Source organism: Saccostrea cucullata, unplaced genomic scaffold (assembly GCF_032062105.1).
Source record: "Saccostrea cucullata isolate Sc308-1 unplaced genomic scaffold, CSIRO_AGI_Scuc_v1 ctg5693, whole genome shotgun sequence".
Taxonomy (NCBI): domain Eukaryota; kingdom Metazoa; phylum Mollusca; class Bivalvia; order Ostreida; family Ostreidae; genus Saccostrea; species Saccostrea cuccullata.
Window position 1 is genome coordinate 19,584 of NW_026929591.1, and position 19,029 is coordinate 38,612.

The following is a 19,029-nucleotide window of genomic DNA, read 5'->3' on the forward strand; positions in this document are numbered from 1 at the left end:
CCTCGAAGAAAATAATCAATCTTGTGTATGCAAATAACAACTTTGATAAAATCTAGCGTGAAATACAGGTCAATTTTCTGCATTTTTAAATAAGATGAACACAAGAAAAATATCTTAACTATACATGTAATCATTAACTACGCCATTTCTAGTAAGCAACCAGCATTTACACAAGGAAAAACTAATAATACCACCTAATTTTGTGTAGCACCTGACTACTACATTAATTACATTATAATATGTATTTCACAAAAATATGACTCAAGTTAATTGTATTAACATCTTTTTACGACCCTATATTTAATGCATATATACAGTAACAAGAGGCCCATGGGCTACATCGCTCACTTTCAAAAGAGCAATATGGCAAGAAAAAGTATAAATTGGTTTATTACTGAAAAGTTTAAATCCGAAAGTAGTCCCATGACCAATCATGCTTTGCTATTCTTGAGAAGATGATTTTTAATTAATTTTCCTATTGTAGCCCCGCCCTACCCCCAGGGGTCATAATTTGAACAAACTTGAATCTACGCAACCTGAGGATGCTTCCATATTCATGAATATGATCAATTATGGCATTGAAATTCTTGAGAAGAATTTAAAGGTACTTCTATATTTCTATGTAAAACATTGTCGGCCATTTTGGACCCAACCTACCCCAGGGGTCATTATATGAACAAACTTAAATCTACATTACCTGAGGATGTTTCCCCATAAGTTTCATCTTTCCTAGAACAGTGGTTCTTGAGAAAAAAGTTTTTAAAACATGCCACCAAATTTTCATTAATTCCCAATTACCCCCCATTTAATGAAGGTGTGGTCCTTCATTTGAATAAACTCGAATCCCCTTCACCCAAAAATGCTTTGTGGCAAATTTGGTTGATATTGGCCCAGCGGTTCTTGAGAAGAAGTAGAAAATGTAAAAAGTATACAGACAGACAGTTGGACAGACAGACGGACGCCGGGCAAAATGTGATCAGAGATGCTCTTTTGAGCCTTCGGCTCAGGTGAGCTAAAAAAACAACAACATGGGAATCTCCATAAGATAATTTTTAAATCTTGTTTATTTATTCCTGGAAACTGGAAAATCCAGGCTGAATTAATCGTTACGATTAAATACAAAAACAAATAACAGATGACTGCGTATACTACATAAATAACAATTGAAGACATTCAATATACATTTTATGATATATCTTGACTTGTACATCACACAAAATGCGGATGTCTTGGTTATTTATCGTCCTAATGGTGATGTTTATACTATGTATTTTAAGTTATTCAATCCAGGGATTATTTATTGGTATGTTATTTATTTTTTTTACTCCAAACTTTATAATTTCTATTTTACGAAATCCTATTGAGCTTATTTTCTTATATAATGCAAAATTTAAGCGTTTATTCGCAAAATTTTTGGATTATAAAGCAATTTTTTTTAACTTAAAAAAAGAGCTCAACTAATGGGCTTTCGCGTTATATAAAAAAATAAACAAGAGGCTCACGGGCCTTATAGGTCACCTGAGTATTATGTAACAACTTTCAAACAATTGAATTTGGTTCGTGTTTTAAACCAGAGGCCATGAAATTCACAATTTTGAAAGAGGCACCATTCTTTATCATAACAATACACTAATTATCATGCTTACTTTGGTTACTTAATATCCAGTGGTAGATCAGATTAACAAAGAGAAAATGCATGCATTTCCACTTTATAACCAGTTGTGCAACCCACCTAAGAAACCACTGACCCTGGGGGCACATATTTTAAAATTCTGGAAATTTTATTATAAATTTTATTCATCATAAAAGGTTGATTAATACGAAAAATCAGATTTCAAAGCATTAATTTATTTTCAGACTATGTAACCCCCACCCCACCCCAAGTACCCTGATCCAGGGGCCCTGTAATTAATCATTTTGAAAGAGGCACCTCTCATCATCATTAATATGTACTTAGAACATTGGCATAATACCCAGGAGCAAAGGAAAAGGTTTTCGATGAATTCAAGCATTTCCCCTAATCATTGGAGCCCCGCTCCTAGCACCTAAACCCCTAACTCTGGGGCCCTGAAATTCACAAATCTGGAAGAGGCATTCTTCATCATCTTAACTATGCACATAGTTCATTGGTTAATTATACTTAGGAACAGAAGAGAGGATTTTTAAAGAATTTAATATAATGTATTTTCACTAAATAATCAATAGAGCCCCTGACCCTTTTGCCATGAAATTCACAATTTTAGAAGAGACAATCCTATTCAATAAAACTATGTACTTGGTTACTGGTTAGTTGGTTTAACACCCAGGAGCAAAGAAGAAGATTTTTAAAGAATTTATGCTTTTTTTTTACAATTTAATTAATAGAGCCCCGTCCTTACACCAGAACCCCTAACCCTGGGGCCATGAAATTCATAATTTTGGAAGTGGCAGCTTTATTCAACATAACTACATGTACGTATTTGGTTTGATTATTGAACACCCAGGAGCAAAGAAAAAACTTTTCAAAGAAATAATGCATTTTCTCTATATAATCTATATAGCCCCACACTAACACCTAAGAACCCTTGACCCCAGGGCCTTGAATTTCACAATTTTAGTAGAGGACTCAATGCTGATTACAATCATGCAAACAGTGTGACTGCTTGATGTCCCGGAGTAAAGAAGAAGATTTTTAAAGATTGCATTAATTTTAGTGGTTTTGGCCCCAACCCTCAGGCCCCAGGAGGTAGGGACAATGAAATTCATAATTTATGTTCCCCTTCACCCATAAATCCTTTATGCTAAATTGGTTGAAATTGGTTGAGTGGTTGCAGAGAAGACGCTTAAAATGTTCAAATGTTAACACACGACGAACAAAGCAAGACGACGGACGAAAACGGATAGCAAAAGGTCACCCGAGTTTACTCAAAAAAAGAAGAAGAAAAGAAACAGAAACATTTGAAAATATGTGCGAACAATTTTTAAGGTGATAAAAGCTATTGACAAATGAGTTGACCATGCAAGAGATCTACAGTGTCTACGTTTAAAAAACTTAATTCTATGATCAGTACGATGACTTTGTTAGTAATTTCCGGTAGGCCTATATCGAATGTTGACGTACTTTTTCATACTTATTGATAGGATATTACTCTCACACTGAATTGTCTACGTATTTGTCTGTTTTCCCAAGCATGACAAGGAGCACATGACGGAAGAGACTGATCGACAGTGGGTGTTTTCTCCTACATTGCACCCAATCCCACCTTTGATCTTTTCAAAGGTCCGCCTTTTTCTGCTCTGAAACTGTACATTTCAAATGGACTTTTGAGCTTATCTTCGGATTCCCATGGCCGTAGGAAGCCCCCTCCCCCTTAATTTCCCGATATAATTTATATAGATTAGTAAAGAAAACCTAGTTACTATGCTTGTGCCCTCCATAAAACGTCCGAAGACCAATCTTTCTCCTTGTCAAGAAATTAATTTTTTTGGTAGTTGGTACATATAGTGCCAGCCCCCGTGAAAATGTTTGGCTGCCCCCCCCCTCCCCCAAATTAAATTGCTTCCTACGGGCCTGGTATCAATGAACATGTATGTTTTATGTTTTCAGGTAAACCACCTGAGGGGTGTTGTTGTAGCTGTTGCTGCTGCCCATGCGTTCCACCACCACCATTTTAAGACATCTTAAGAAGCGCAGCAACTCGCTAGCAGGGTGCCAAAGGTCTTTAACAGAAATTTGTTCATCATTAGACATGTACATGTATATGAATAAAACTAATAATTTCTTTTCTTGAGATGTGTAGAATATTGATCTATCATGTTCATTCAGCCTCGATCGGTAATACGTGAAAAGCATGATTACTTTTTATTTTTGCATGACTGTTTAATCCCGTTCCCCCTCCAGAACGCAAACACTCCCTACTGGTTTTACAGGCGTTTGTTTGTTGATTTGTTGATCCACAAAACAAACTGTATCCTTTTACAATCCAAGCTTATCAATAAATTTTAATTTCTGCTCATTGGTTGCGTCAAATTAAAATACAGATCCCTTTAATATTGTACACAAAAAGAGTAATATAAGTCAGGCACGTAGCAACAGGGGTGGCCATGGGGAGGGGAAGCCCCTCCGCTTTTTTATGCAACGTGCCTGTAAGTGATTTTTAGTATTTAAAAAAAATGTATCATGTTTATACATGAACGTAAATAGTTCTATTTCCACTATTGAAGAGTTAGTTCTTAGTGCGCTCTTTTGTGAAAAAGTCGGAGAATGTACAAATCTCGCGGGATTTTTAGGACAAACGTAACATAAACATGTAAACAACACGTTGAATATCGATGAACAAATTTTATTGATGTGGACTTCATTTTTATCAAGAGTAGAGATGACAAGTCTATTGGTGATCGTATGTATCTATTTATCGTAATGGTACATCTGAAGTCAATACACATACCTCGGAAATGTCGTAATTTTATTAATGGACGATAAAGTTAGGGTTTTCGCTCGGATATGTACTTTTAGAACCCCGTTATTTCTTAGGATCTTCTACTGAAAACATGTTTTCATGTTCTTTTCCTCACAATTCGTATTTCGGGGCCACAGCAAGTTAGATGTAGTAGAATTTTTTTCACAATTTTATTTCACTCAGCCACAAATTTAGTTTTTGTTTACACGATGTTTACATGTACGTATTTGATTTTCTTCATTTTACTACTGCTAATCTCAGCCACAAACAGGTTGTCTCTCAGACTGGTGTCTTCACATGATTAAACCAAATGGATGCACTAAGTCACAGTTATCAATGTAACGTAGTACAAGTAACTGTCACGCTAACACGAATTCGTACAACACGCCGACGCGCTAAAACACAACTCGCGACGGCGTGTTGCTTGAAAGCGCGAAAGGATGTTTGCGAACTCGTAACTTTAGCGTGACAGCGCTTTGTGTGTTAGCGCGACGGCGTGTTGTGCGAACTCGTGTTAGCGTGACAGCGTGTTGTGTGTTAGCGCGACGAGGTGTTGTGCAAACTCGTATTAGCGTGACAGCGCGTTGTGTGTCAGCGCAAAGGTGTGTTTTTCTGAACATGCTGTTGAACTTTTGCAAATGACCCTATCCGGGCATAATACATGAGACAAGGACTAAAGATTTCCATTCCTCTCTGTTACAGTTATATATGGATATATTCCCAATGCACACCAGTAAATTAAAAGAGTAGACGACCCCTTTCATTGTATAAAACACAGTGAAATATATGTAGATTACAATCAGTATTCAAGCTCAAAATTCCATTAAAACAATACAATTCAGGAGAGGAGATAAAACGGACCTCTTAATATAAGAGGTAGGATCAGGTGCCATGGAAAATTGAACATCCCTTGCCCACCAATGATATAATTATACACCCATCGTGTGCTACTTATCATTATCAGGAAATAATTAACGGAAAAATCCTTCAACAATTCTGTGTGAACAATGGTCTAACAATTTTTATTCAAAAAGTTACTCAGCATTTGACTTAATCAATGAAGATTGTATTAGCTGACAAGGTCTTTGTATCGGCCATAGTACTTACAAAATATAAATGATATACTGTACTTAAGCCAACACAGCTGATGAAATCCTTGACCTACTTTTTTCTAAGTTATATTTTACTCTTGTTTTTTTTTTTCAATTTAGTTAAGGAATTTTGAAGAAAAAAAAACTATGTAGAGATTAGTCTAAGGTTATTTCCAGTTTATTATTTTAGCAAAACTAGCGGTGCATATAAAACATTTGCCGCGAACATCGAAGAAAATAATTAATACTGCAAATAACTTTGATAAGATCTAGTAAGCAACCAGCTAAACACAAGGAACAAGATGTGTTTGTGAAACACTGATGCTCCCGTATGGCAACATATAACGACGGTTAAGGTTTCGTCAAAGGGCATCATGTCCAAAATTTTATTTTTACAATAGCCTCAAAAGTATGTAAGGTATAAAGTTAAAACTTTTACAGTTTATAAATTATTTATTGGTTAACAGATAGAAAGTATCAGTTGATAAAAATGATACTTGGAATAATATTAATTGAGAAAAATTCTTCTTAAAAATGCATATAATTTCAAAAAAATACACCTAATTAATTCTATGCTTTTAGTTAAAACCATAATTGCAGAAACAAAATATGTTTATCAATGAAGGGCAAGTTGGACTTGGATAGCCTCTGGAAAGTTGTTTTCCTTGTTTATTTTGTCCAAATGTTAAGACTTGAAAGTGAAAGTACACTGCAAATGGCGGATTCTATAGGGGTCTTGTCTTTATACATGTCATGCTTTCAATAACAGGCTTTCAGAGACCATTCATGTCCAACTTGCCCTTCAATGATAAACATAAATTATATCTACAATGTTGGTTTTCACAAAAAGGACAGAATAAAGCAGGTGCATTTTTTAAAAATATGCACATTTTCTGATACAATTTTTCTCAAAAAATATCTTTATAAAAATATTTGTTATCATGTAATACTTTCTATCTATTTATCAGTGATATATTTACAAAATGTAAAAGTTTTGACTTCATACCACACATAATTTTGGAGCAATTGTAAAATTAATGTTTTAGACATGTTGACCTTTGACGAAACCTTAATATGTTTATACCTGAAATAAGGCTTTTTCACAGAAAACACAAATGTGAAATATAAAACCCTAGCATCGCCTGTTCAAAGGTTATGACCAAGGTTAACGTTTTTAAAGGTAGGACAGACTCCAAGGTCAAGGGGTTTCTAAAGAAAGGCCTTGTCTCAAAGATTATATATGAGAATTATGAAAGCGCTGGCCCTTACGGTTCAAAAGTAATGGCCAAGGTTAAAACTTGTAAAAAGTAAGTCATACCCCAAGGTGAAGGTCAGAGGGTCAAGGTTCTTTTTATCCAATGAAAGGTCTTGTCACATGGATTACAGATGTGAAGTATAAAAGCTCTATAGCCTTTACTGTTCAAAAGTTATGGACAAGGTTAAAGATTGTAAAAATTAGGTCAAAATCCAAGGTCAAAGCGTCAAAGTTCGTCTGAAAGCCCTGGCCCTTACCGTTCAAAAGTAAGACCAAGGTTAAAGTTTTTCGTAAGTAAGGAAATTTTTATAGTCAAGGTCAAAAGGTCATTTTTTTGTTTCAAATGAATAGTCTTGCAACAAAGAAATTGATATTTGAAGTATGAAGTACCTAGTATCAACCGTTTAAAAAATTAGGTCAAAATAAAAGTTTGGATTTTTTTGTGTAAAAATGGGTCAAATTCCAAGGTCAAGGTCAAAGTGTCAAAGTTCTTGATATCAAATGAAATGTTTTGTCACAAAAATATATTTGAATTCGAAGTATGAAAGCCCTAGTCCAAACCCTTCAAAAGTTATGGTCAAGATTTTATTTTTTAAGTAGGTTAAACTCCAAGGTCAAAGGGTCAAATTTCTTGATATCCAATAAAGCGTCTTCTCACATGAATTACATATGTGAAGTATCAAAGCCCTAGCCCTAAGGCTTATCGTTCAAAAGTTATGGCCAGGGTTAAAGTTTCTTTCAGAAGCACGAAAATCTTCAAGGTCGAGCTCAAAAGGTCAAGGTTGTTGGTACTCAATAAAGGGTCTTTCCACAAAAATTACCTATATGAAGAATAAAAGTCCTGGTGTCTACTGTTCAAAAGATATGGCAAAAGCAAATGTTCGGAATTTTTGTGTAAAAGTTGGTCAAACTCCAAGGTCAAAGGGTCAAATTTGGTAGTATCCACCCAAAGAAAGGTCTTGTCATAAGAAATACACATGTGAAATATGAAAGTCATAGCTTCCCTACATCAAAAGTTATGGGCAAGGTTGAAGTTTTTGCGGACAAACATACAAGCAGTCAGACAGATAGACGGATGGACAAGACAAAAACTATATACCCCCGAAACTTCACATAAAAAGTATAAAAACATATTACTACCATATGATTAGGCGACTTAGAAATTCGGTTAGTGAAATTTTTAACGATTAACTACTGTAAAAGCACAAATATTCGTGGGGGATCAAATTTCTTTTATTTCGTTGTTAACAATATTCAACGAAATTAAATCCCATACAAAATTTTTAATGACTATATATTGAATAGGGTAACTGTCAAAACAACGAAATTAAATGCCGACGAAACTATTTTTGAAGACAAAGCAACGAAATTTTATGCCCACGAAAATTTGTTCTTCTAAAGTATTCCGCTAGAAAAATGACCGAGTTAATGTGTAATAGGAATATACAAACTGTACTTTTTAATTTAATCTTGTTTATTTTTTTTCCGAAAGTGGAAATTCCAGGTTGAATAAATGGTTACAATTAATTACAAAAACATAAAACAGATGACTACGTTCTATATAAATGACAATTGCCGACATTCAATATATCTGTTATTTGTATGTCACTCTAAATGAGTATGCCTTGGTTGTGTATTATCTTAATGGTGGCATTTATAGTACATGTATGTATCTCAAGTTATTCAGTCCAGGGATTCTATATTGGTATGTAATTTGAGAGAGAGAGAGAGAGAGAGAGAGAGAGAGAGAGAGAGAGAGAGAGAGAGAGAGAGAGAGAGAGAGAGTTATCAATGTGGGTTCTTCACATGATGAAAAGAATATTAAGGAGAAATGTAAAAACAAATTTGAAATGTATAAATTTTTATTCATGCATTTAACAAAGATGAAAGTTTCTGGGTTTTTTTCTGTAAGACTAACATGTGTTTCAAAAGAGTTATAGTGTAACATGCTTTAATTATTTTTGTCACTAAATAATGGACTGAAATGAAAACTACAGATGTTTATCAAAATGAAATGAATAATGAAATATATGGAGATACCGAACAGTATTCGGACTCAAAAGTACATTCACAGTATAATATATCGTCAACGGATTTTTCTTGTTATTTCCCGGTCATGACGGGGAACACACGCAGGGTTTGACCCGGTCGGCAGGGGATGCTCACTCCTCCATGGACACTGATCCCATGGCTGATATGTTTTAAGAGGTATGCCTATGCTCTGCTCCCGATGGACTTTCGTGTGTATTTACTGTTCGTTACCTCTTTATATTTCCTCCATATCAATAAACATGTTTTATTTTCAGGTAACCGGCCTGGGTGGTGCTGTTGTACGAGTGACTGCCGCGATGAACCAGCACCGACATATCCACCTGAACTTGAACCTGACATGCTACCAGGATGACAAAACAACATTTTGTCCAACATCACACATGTACATGGCCACATGTATATGAATTAAAGTTAATACCTTTGGTGATTGATTTCTTATCTTCTGTCCGATGTGTTGAATGTTGTCCAAATTCAACATCTGCATTACGTGATTAGAATTACTTTTTTTACGACATACATGTACCTGTTTATTCTTGTTACCTCTCGAGTACGCTAAACACCTAGTTTTAAATTTATAAACTTTATTCTTTTACAATCCAAGCTACAGTTGGTGACATACAATTATGAGTAAAATAATCCAAAGTGGTGTAAAGGAAACCAAATATTTGATGTCGTGAAGGAATTGCCCACCGAAAGTCCACACCGTGGCTCTTGTAATACCACCTTGCAGCTGATTGGAATGAAGTTGGTGATTTTTGAGGTGGACATGTGTACCGTTCTATAACAAGAAATTGTCCGTCTTACCCAGGTAAAATTGCAACGTATGTTCAGCATGTTCTGAGAGCCATATGTTGAACATACGTTAAACATGCGTTGAACATATGCATTTTCCGTAGTATGTTTAAAATGTTTAAAAACTATGTTGAGCATGCGTTGTAATTTTGCCTGTGTACAGAAAACGGTGTTACAAAATAAAAAAAAAATATTTATACGTGAAAAAATTTCTTTCTAGCAGTCCGTCTGTCGGTCTATCTGTAAACAATTTTCAAAATGCTACTTCAAAGGTATTTATTATTAGCGGTCTGATTTCAATATAACTTGGCACACAAGTAGACTACACTAAGATACATAATTCCGTATATGGATTTTGGATTTCGATGAACGGTGTTGCCATGGTCATGGTAGCGTAATATTACTAGTACAGAGGAAGTCTATATATAGCCGAAGTCCTTTCATTTGTGATATACAATTTAGTTGTTAGTTTGGCAGTGATTTTTAACAAACTAATTTTGTTAATTAGCAATCAAAAGATATATAAGAAATTTCCCCAGTTGCATTTTTTGTACAAAAAAGCAGTTTCTATGGTAACAAAAAACTTTTTTTTAAGTGAGAAATGGTTTTATGAAGTGTAGAAAAGTCTTACTTACGGACTGATGTTACTAACTAAAGAAATTATTAAATCATAAAATAAAAAGTTTTTGGCTGCATGTTTTTAATAAAAATGATTTGGCCAACCTCGAAGTTCGATATTTCACTTCATAGCTAATTTACTAAAAAAAAAAAAAAAAAGAAAAAAAAATCAATATTAATTTTATAGTAATAGTAACAATCTATTCCATCATTAAAACCTCAATGCTTATCGATATTTTTGTCAAAGCTTCCTGAGTGTGATTTCTTTATTCCCAGTATAACACCCCTGTCAACGCGCGATCGGCAACGCGGATGCGATCGGCAACGCGGATAGCTAAACTCAACTACGTGAGGAAGATGAGGTTAAATAAAACATTATTTTGTCCCATTTCCTCGCAATTATCCTTCAACATTTCTGACTTTTAAAATGCTACTGGACATGTTCAACACCATAAAAGTCCCCTACGCATTAAAAATCACTATATATTATGTTAAAGTTAAGTTTTCCTTGAACATGACTGCCCTAACGTGACACTTAAAGCTCGTTTAAGTGGTATTTCTTACCTTATTACGTATACCCGACAGTCCAAAAGGCACATTTACATTGTAAATAGGTAAATCATAAATCTTAAATCCGATTTGAAGTTCTTCATCAAATAGAAAGCGTTGAAATAACGGTTTGAAGTGAACACATGCCAAACGTTTTGGCGATCGGCAACGACTCTATATGCGATCGTACAACAAAGAAAATATGATAAACATGCGATCGTGCAACTTGAAATTTATAAAATACTTTTAATGAAATAAAGTAATAGATAGCCATGTGGTATGGGTGGAAAGTCTGTCGAAATAGAACGAGATACCAAACATTTGATTTTCGAGAGAGAAAGAGCGAATTTAACTGACGTTCTTGTATATTAGTTGAATAATGTCCGTATTTTAAGAGAACAAAATTTAAAACTCCATGGAACCCTAAAACTTGATATTATTTGATTATTGTTTAAAACAGATACCTATAGAGTGTTATAGGACCAAATTTTAGCAATATAGAAAAAAAGGTTTTATTGTCTATGATCACAGGTGCTTGAGGACAGGACACCCCCCCCCCCCCTTTTCGATATAGATCCCTGGGCTTTTTCGATTTTTTTCTCATAAAAAATTTTTTATTGCCACATTTGTGATAAGATCTATACCAGCAAATCGAAAAATTACCTAAAACAAATGTTCTATTAAATTTACCCAACATTCTCTATATAAAAATTTGTATATATAGAGAGGGTAGATATTTTTATAAAATGTAAGTTTAAGCAAATTTTCTGAATTGATAGGATAGATTATATCACAAATGTGTCATTCATATATAATTTATGTGAAAAAATTCTAACAGGCCTGGGGGTCTATATTGAAACCCTCTATATTGGGGGTGGGGGGGGGGGGTTCCTGGTTATGATATGGCAGGTCAACAGAAGTTGGCATACATATCAAAAACTGTATTTTTTCCAGAAAATAAAAAAAATGTGTATTAATACTATAAAAATAACGATCAAAGGAATTTGCATACCTACATGTAGCAACTTAACCGAATATTTTCAGTAAATGTTTTCAGTAAAAATGTGTTGTACACGCACGTAATAATATAACAACATTATGTATTACATGATATATTTTAATTTACTGAAAACAGTCACTGGTATTATTATTAGTATTATTTTTTCTAATTAATTGCCAATTTTAATATCATGTATGTACATGTACATTGTAGAATCGGGGGTGGGGTGAAAACTTTACTTTCATAGGCGTCGGAAGCAAATTAAAGGGGGGCTAATTTGAAATGGAGGGGGGGGGGCTAAACCAATAGACTGGTTGTCCCCCGTTTGCAGTATATAGTCAAATCCGGGTAAGACAGATGGTATTTTTTGATAAAATTTGGTTGTTCAAGAACTTGAATCATAACACCCCCTCCCTCCATCCCACACACCACATTTCCGAAATTGAATTTTGAGTTTAGAAAATGTTCCTTTACTTACACTTTGCATGATAAACCATCTATGATATTTAAGGGTTTTTTTTTTGGGGGGGGGGGGGAGGGAGGGGTGACACTGTTATGAAAATTTAGGTAAAATTTCTACTTTACATTTTTGTTAGCCATCAAACTCTTTTTCAATTGTATCTGTTTAATCTACGTAGTTAATTTCAATTTTCTGTATTGATGTAGGACAATTTTAAGAGTTAAAAAGGTACATTACAATGACTGATTGCCTAATTTAAATGTAAAATATCTATTGTATATCAAAATAAACTTTTTGACAACAAAATTCTCTGATTTGTGCTATTCTTATTTCGTGTGTTGTACGATCGCTATTTCTATGTTGTACGATCGCTTCACAAAAAGATAATGTCGTTGACGATCGCCTCGCGGTTATCAAATTTTCCAGTTAAAATTTGTTTTAAGGTAATGTATGTGGTTTTAATTTTAAAATCATTTAGTTCATACTTCCAAGAACCGTTACATAACAAAAGCAGCAATTTTTCTTAGGTAATAACAACAATAAACTATTTCAAAGCATGAAAATTTGATATTTTGAACAATGTCGATTTGATCAGTAGCATTTGCACAGAAACTGTGAAACAAATTTACCCTCGATAAATCCTAAACTGTAGATAATTATCTGAACTAAATGTTTGCTAATTTTATTTTCAGCTGGTTACACTCCAGCACATACAAAACTATTAAAATTTACCCCCTACAATACTTTCTTCTTCAATGTTTTGATCTGCGTTGCCGATCGCATCCGCGTTGCCGATCGCGCGTTGACAGGGGTGTATAAACCCCATAGTTTTTTTTAAAGAAAAAGATTACGCTGAATAATGAAATTAATCGGTTTTACCTTACGTTTACTCATGTTAATAGTGCGAGTTGACGAACTACATGTATGACGACGCGAACCATCTCGTCAGAAAATTAAAAGAAAAATAGGTTTACATGTGCATGAAAAGACGCATGAAGAAAATAATTATTCATGCCCAAACTTTCCCCCCCAAAAAAACCCGTAATGTAAATGGATTTTTATAACGTGTAAAATTAGCTTAATTGATCACTTCATGTAAAATGTGATTTTCCATATTGTTAAGTGGAAATTCCGGCTAAATTGTTCGTTACGATTTATTATAAAAAGGTAAAACATTGAGTGAGAAAAATAGCTTATAGCTGATGCAGACCTTCTTTGTGTATTAGTTGATACAATGCACACAATGCAAACAACTTGGTTATTTTTAATCCTTTATATGGTATTTAAACTATTTATTTCAACCCAGGCATTTTCAGTGGGTAAGTAATAAATTTATACATCTATACTATTAGAAAAGAGAGAATGTGTATTTATTTTTAAGTCATTGTATATTAAATAGATTCATACATGTATATGAAATATTACGTTGCATTATGTATATCGTTATTTTATAATATTATATAACTTTGTGAAATCCGATAATCTGATTGGTCAATACGAAGTAATTATATTTTAATAATGACCGCTGAAAGCGAATAATGACTCGCACGAGCTGCCTCGTTTTCACTTTCGCTTTAGTCAAACAGTTTGGAAGTTTTAGGCGAGGAAAATTTAAAAGATATATATTGAAGAACTCTGAAGGTGAGAATACAAAACAATTATCAAGGATATCTTTTAGCATTTTTCGGGAATACTTACTACATATACCATTTCATTGTTGAATTCGACTTTTCCACTCGGCGAGCAGACATTTGACGCTGTTTACGCGATTACGGACTCGGAGACTAAAGTAAATAAAGACAAGCATGCCATGTACTATTGTATAGATAAAATAGCGTAAAAGACATCTATAGATGTTAATATTTTTTCAGTGCATTTCCTTTGCAAGTGTAAATGAGTGCGATTCTAAGTCCAGGGGCGTAGTATCAGGGGGGGGGCCAGGCCCCCCCCCCCCACTTTTTCTGCCGACATTACCTTTACTATAGAAAATGTTTACTGAAAGGAAGGTTGGCCCCCCCACATTTCAGCAAAGGGTAGTGTTAGAAAGAAAATTTACCCCAAAAAGTTTGAATTGAAAGATAGTTGGTCTGGAAAAAAGTTAGCCCCTACCCCCCCCCCCCCCCCCCACGAAATAGGATTTTCGACTTTGGGCAAAAACAAATTTTTTCTCAGGTTGGCCCCCCCACTTCCAAAAACGATGCTACGCGCCTGAAGTCTGGGGAGGGGGTACTCTGTGTTATTCGGAGAGAGATACCTTGTGTTATCATGCTTAGTTATAGGTTAAAATCTATTACCGAAACAAGTTCCTGTGAGTAACATTAAAAAAATTCTGAAACGTTTATATTCAACTTATTTATGGTAAACACCATCTCTGTAAACATTAGGAAGATACACATAGTACTAATACATTTGGGAAATTATTATTTATATAATATAATAAATATGGACTCAATGCACGGTCAATATGCATTTATAATGACCCAGGATGGCAGATATTGACCTCAGATACATGGAGTATATCGACCTTGGGCTTGCGCCCTCGGTCGATATACTCCATGTATCTTCGGTCAATATCTGCCATCCTGGGTCATTATAAATGCATATTGACCTACATTGAGTCCATATTTGTATAAGAATGAATTGTCTTTCAGTTCAAACATAAACTTGTTAACATGGACTCCAACTGCCTTAGTTATTGCCACATTGCAATGTTTCTTCCAAAAAATCTCTTTGAATATCCTCTGTAAATTTTGCCATGACTGAAATTTAATTATTCACTTTCTTAATGCGCCACATGCACCGTGACGCAAACTAGGGAAAACTAAGAAAGATAGAATTTTTACCTGAAACATACAGATTTTTGTTTAGTTCTTTCTTAGATATCTTTTCGATGACAAATTGTCACAACTTCGTTTTTCCATTTTTTTACCATGAATCTTGAATCTTTTGCTTTCTTAAAATAAAAACACAAGATTTTGACTCATTAAGCGTTTTTGTTTGTAGCACAACAGGCATTTTGGGTTACTACATTTACCCATGTTCTTGATGATATAACATGATTGATGCACTGTTAACGTACTCCACAGTGACAGATTTACTAACAAAATACATTGAGTGCAACATTTTTTTATGGGGGGTTAAACAGTTAAGATGAAGTGTTGACGAAATCTTTCCCTTTTATGATTTTTACAAAATAGAACGTTTACTTTAAGATTTATTGACTAAGCCTTCCCATTATTTTTTATAACATGAAATGATAATTTTAAAATAAAGTCAACTTTCAAATATGAACATTTATTATGTAGATCGATAATAAATATTTCTACAAGATATATCTTTGGTATTCATAAGCGAGACAAAACTTTCATGAATTTTTGGTACTGTTTTATATATTGTATATATAATCTTCACTGACAATACATTACTCGAAACGATTTTGAATTTTGCGAGCAGATCGGTACTTAAAAGTACGTGGAAGTAAAGTTATCGTGAATAAGAAGAGAATTACAACAAATATATATTTTTTTCAGGTAGAGAACCATCCGATGGGATAACATTGGAGGAATGTTGTGAAAATTGCAATTGTCAATTTTGTCCGGCCTATTATGGATGTACAAATGATATCTCTTTGATCAGGTTGATGCATCCGTTTTCAACCCCAAGAATGAAAATTGGGTTAATTTTACACAAAATATCAATTAAGAGAATATAGTATGACGCCAGTTCAAGAAATATGCAGTTAATTTTAAAACAATTATTCTTATACAAAATGCCAGAAATTATGTTAATTTGCACAATAAATTTTCAATACATTCAACAATTGTTTGCTTATTTACCCTGTCAAAAATCCAAATTTTGGATTGTCCTTTTGAAGGCAACAAATACATAAAAACGCATGCAATTCGTTATACCCGTTTACTCAATGTTGGATCGATGTACTCTATTGTCAAAGGGGAAAATGTACTTTGCTGTATAAGCGTAATTAAAATTCATTATAAGTGTGTTCGCTATTTTCAAGTTTTACTGTATGTGCTATTGAAGAATATTGTTGGTACAGACAATATCTCAGGATAATGTTGCACATTTAAAATCCTAAACAATAACTTTATACATAAAAATAAAATTACGGAAAGTTAGTGTGGTTTTTTCTTTCTTTCACTTCTAACTTGATTGTAAAAAAAAAAAATCAGCGCGAGATGCTCTAGTTTGTACCTGGTTTAATCTGTTGAACCGTATCGGGGGCATCGCGCGTTCGATTTTTACTGTGGGACGTGGAGACCGGTTTTCGGGTGAGACAGTTTTTAACCGGTCTTACGTCGCAGTAGGTACTGGAACGAAAAAGACCCCTCCCTGCTTAATGGCCCTAAGTATCGGTTATAGGATAATATTGGCGACTCTCCACAGGCAAGTGGTGTCGTCTGCATGCATAAATGAGTGAAAACTTCTAGAGAGGAACTTAAACAACAACAAAAAACCTATCGGATGTATATGGTGTTCCGTTGGGGCCACTCACAACGGAACACCATAGATCGAGGTATATATATTATGACGTATATAAAATTTGTATTGCAGTCATGTATATTCTTCTGAATTGCATTTGATATTTCTGAATAGATTCATAATTTATAGAAAAGTGGTGACCTGAAAAAAGTGAATCTCAATTCAAAATGGTGAAACTCGATTATATTCACTATATATCATGTATATATATAGGTTCATAGCCCTAACCTACACGACAGGGTTTAATTTTTTTCGGTCTTAAAAAAAAGTTCCCGGACCTTTACAATTGGAAATATATAGCGACATCTGGTTGAAATAGGGAAAATATCGTATTAAACATTTTTCAAAATAAATATAAACACGGGTTTCTTTTTTTCATTTGCAAGATATTTTATTGAGATACTGTAGATCACTTAATTTTTATGACATCTTATTTTTCGCGATATAGACATTTACTCTTTATAAGCGAGACAAAATTTTCACGAATTGTGGATACTGCTTTAAATTATCTTTTATAGGAATACTTATCTACGCGAGAATATTTTTGCGAGTACATTTCGCGTGTAATTACGCAAAAATAAAAGTTCTCACAAATAAAAAAGTGATTTACTGTATTTTACATTTGGTCGATCAGTTTTAGAGCATGCAATTTAAAGATGTACAACACACTGGGGCAGATAACTCTTGCGATTTCAATTGAACGTTTGATGTGACGTCAAATTTAACGTCAAAAATAAAGCGCCAAAACGACGAGTAAAAGACGAGTAATCCCGATGTATATCAATCATGAAAGAAAATTGGGATATGGGGCTTGGCTTTTTTTAATTAACCGGATTATACTCCGTAAAAAGCAAGACATAAAATAAAGATATAGTCATGTACTTAAAGGCAGAGATTTTTTACCGGGTGGTAAATTCCAGGTGAGGGAGGGGCTTATTTTTGTACAGGTGTGAATGCCTTGGGGGCAAGCAGTCTACCTGTGGCCAACTGTCTCCTAATCCCTATACACAGGAAGTGATTTCATACACAGTGAAATACCCCAGGTGTCAAACTTTACCTGTGTTGGGGATTTTGAGACAATTTTAAAATTAGTAGTAAAACCAATCTGACTAAAGCCAGACCTCTATTTACGCTATGCGATAGCGTAAATAGAGGTCTGGCTTTAGTCAGATTGTAGTAAAACTAAGGGTTTTTCAATTATAATTATTTTATTTTTTACTTTTTGAAAACATCCTTAACCATTTAAAAAAAATATAATACAATAAATTTCAATATTAAAACAAAGATTAATTTAGATTTGAGTGTATGTGTTAATTAAAAAAAAAAAAACAACTACTGTAACAACCCAATTCGACTTTTGAAATTTATTCATCCACAGGATTCTCTCTATTACTTAAATAAAAAGAATTGTGTTAACTATATTTCACTAAAAAAAAAAAATCTAGATTTATCCTAACCTTAATTGATAAAGTTTTTTCACCATGAAACATGCTTAAAAGACTGCTTGTAAATTCTTATCTGATTAAAAAAGGAAAATATAAGTGACCCATGATTAGAAGCATTATTTTAAAATTTAATTACTTCACATATTGTTGTTCTTAATTTTATCAATAACATTTAGCATAATCCATATTAAAATTAATATTGAAATTTCATTTGAAAAAAAAAAAGTTTTATGTACCAAAGGTTAATTTAAAAAAAAAACATACTGTATCATAATCCTTTCAAATACTAAAGGTATGTTTAATTTATATATTATCAGTCTAAAATGTTCATAGTAATACAGTTTCTGTAAACAATGTTCAGTAAACATCAAAGGATCAAAAGTTAATTATAAGGTCACCACAAGTCCCAAACAAGGTGTACAGGGTATACACAGAGACCAGTAAGTAAATGTCAATCAAGTTCCACCATCCAATGATGAACCTTCATGCACTTGATTGACAGGGCTACCCAGACAAGGTATTTTTGAAGGCGGTGCTTAAAATCTCTGCCTTTAATATACAAAAATAACGAAAATTAAACGACAGGAATTTTGGGGGGTAGGTGTGTTGTACATCCTTAATATTTTTTTTCTTACACAATTCTTGATAAACGTGTTTCGCTGTTCGGACATTTTTAATTATATTATTATATTTGTTTTGTTTGATTCTCTTTTGGGATATTTCTCTTACGAAATGGGAAAAACACGTACTTTTCACCATTGGTAATGGGCACAGGGGCCCGTAACATGCTAAATTTGAATTTACGTATTGACTATATATATACAAAAA

General features: G+C 33.7%; 2 long non-coding RNA genes across 2 annotated transcripts; both read left to right on the plus strand.

The window, feature by feature from the left end:
* The first annotated feature begins 1,163 nt into the window (after positions 1–1,163).
* LOC134281350 (uncharacterized) lies at positions 1,164–3,768 on the plus strand. Its single transcript, XR_009995061.1, has 2 exons — positions 1,164–1,303; positions 3,587–3,768. It is a non-coding gene; the product is annotated as an uncharacterized LOC134281350 (long non-coding RNA).
* A 9,654-nt stretch (positions 3,769–13,422) lies between these two features.
* Positions 13,423–16,076, plus strand: LOC134281351 (uncharacterized). The gene is made up of 2 exons (XR_009995062.1): positions 13,423–13,575; positions 15,787–16,076. It is a non-coding gene; the product is annotated as an uncharacterized LOC134281351 (long non-coding RNA).
* The last annotated feature ends 2,953 nt before the right edge of the window (positions 16,077–19,029 follow it).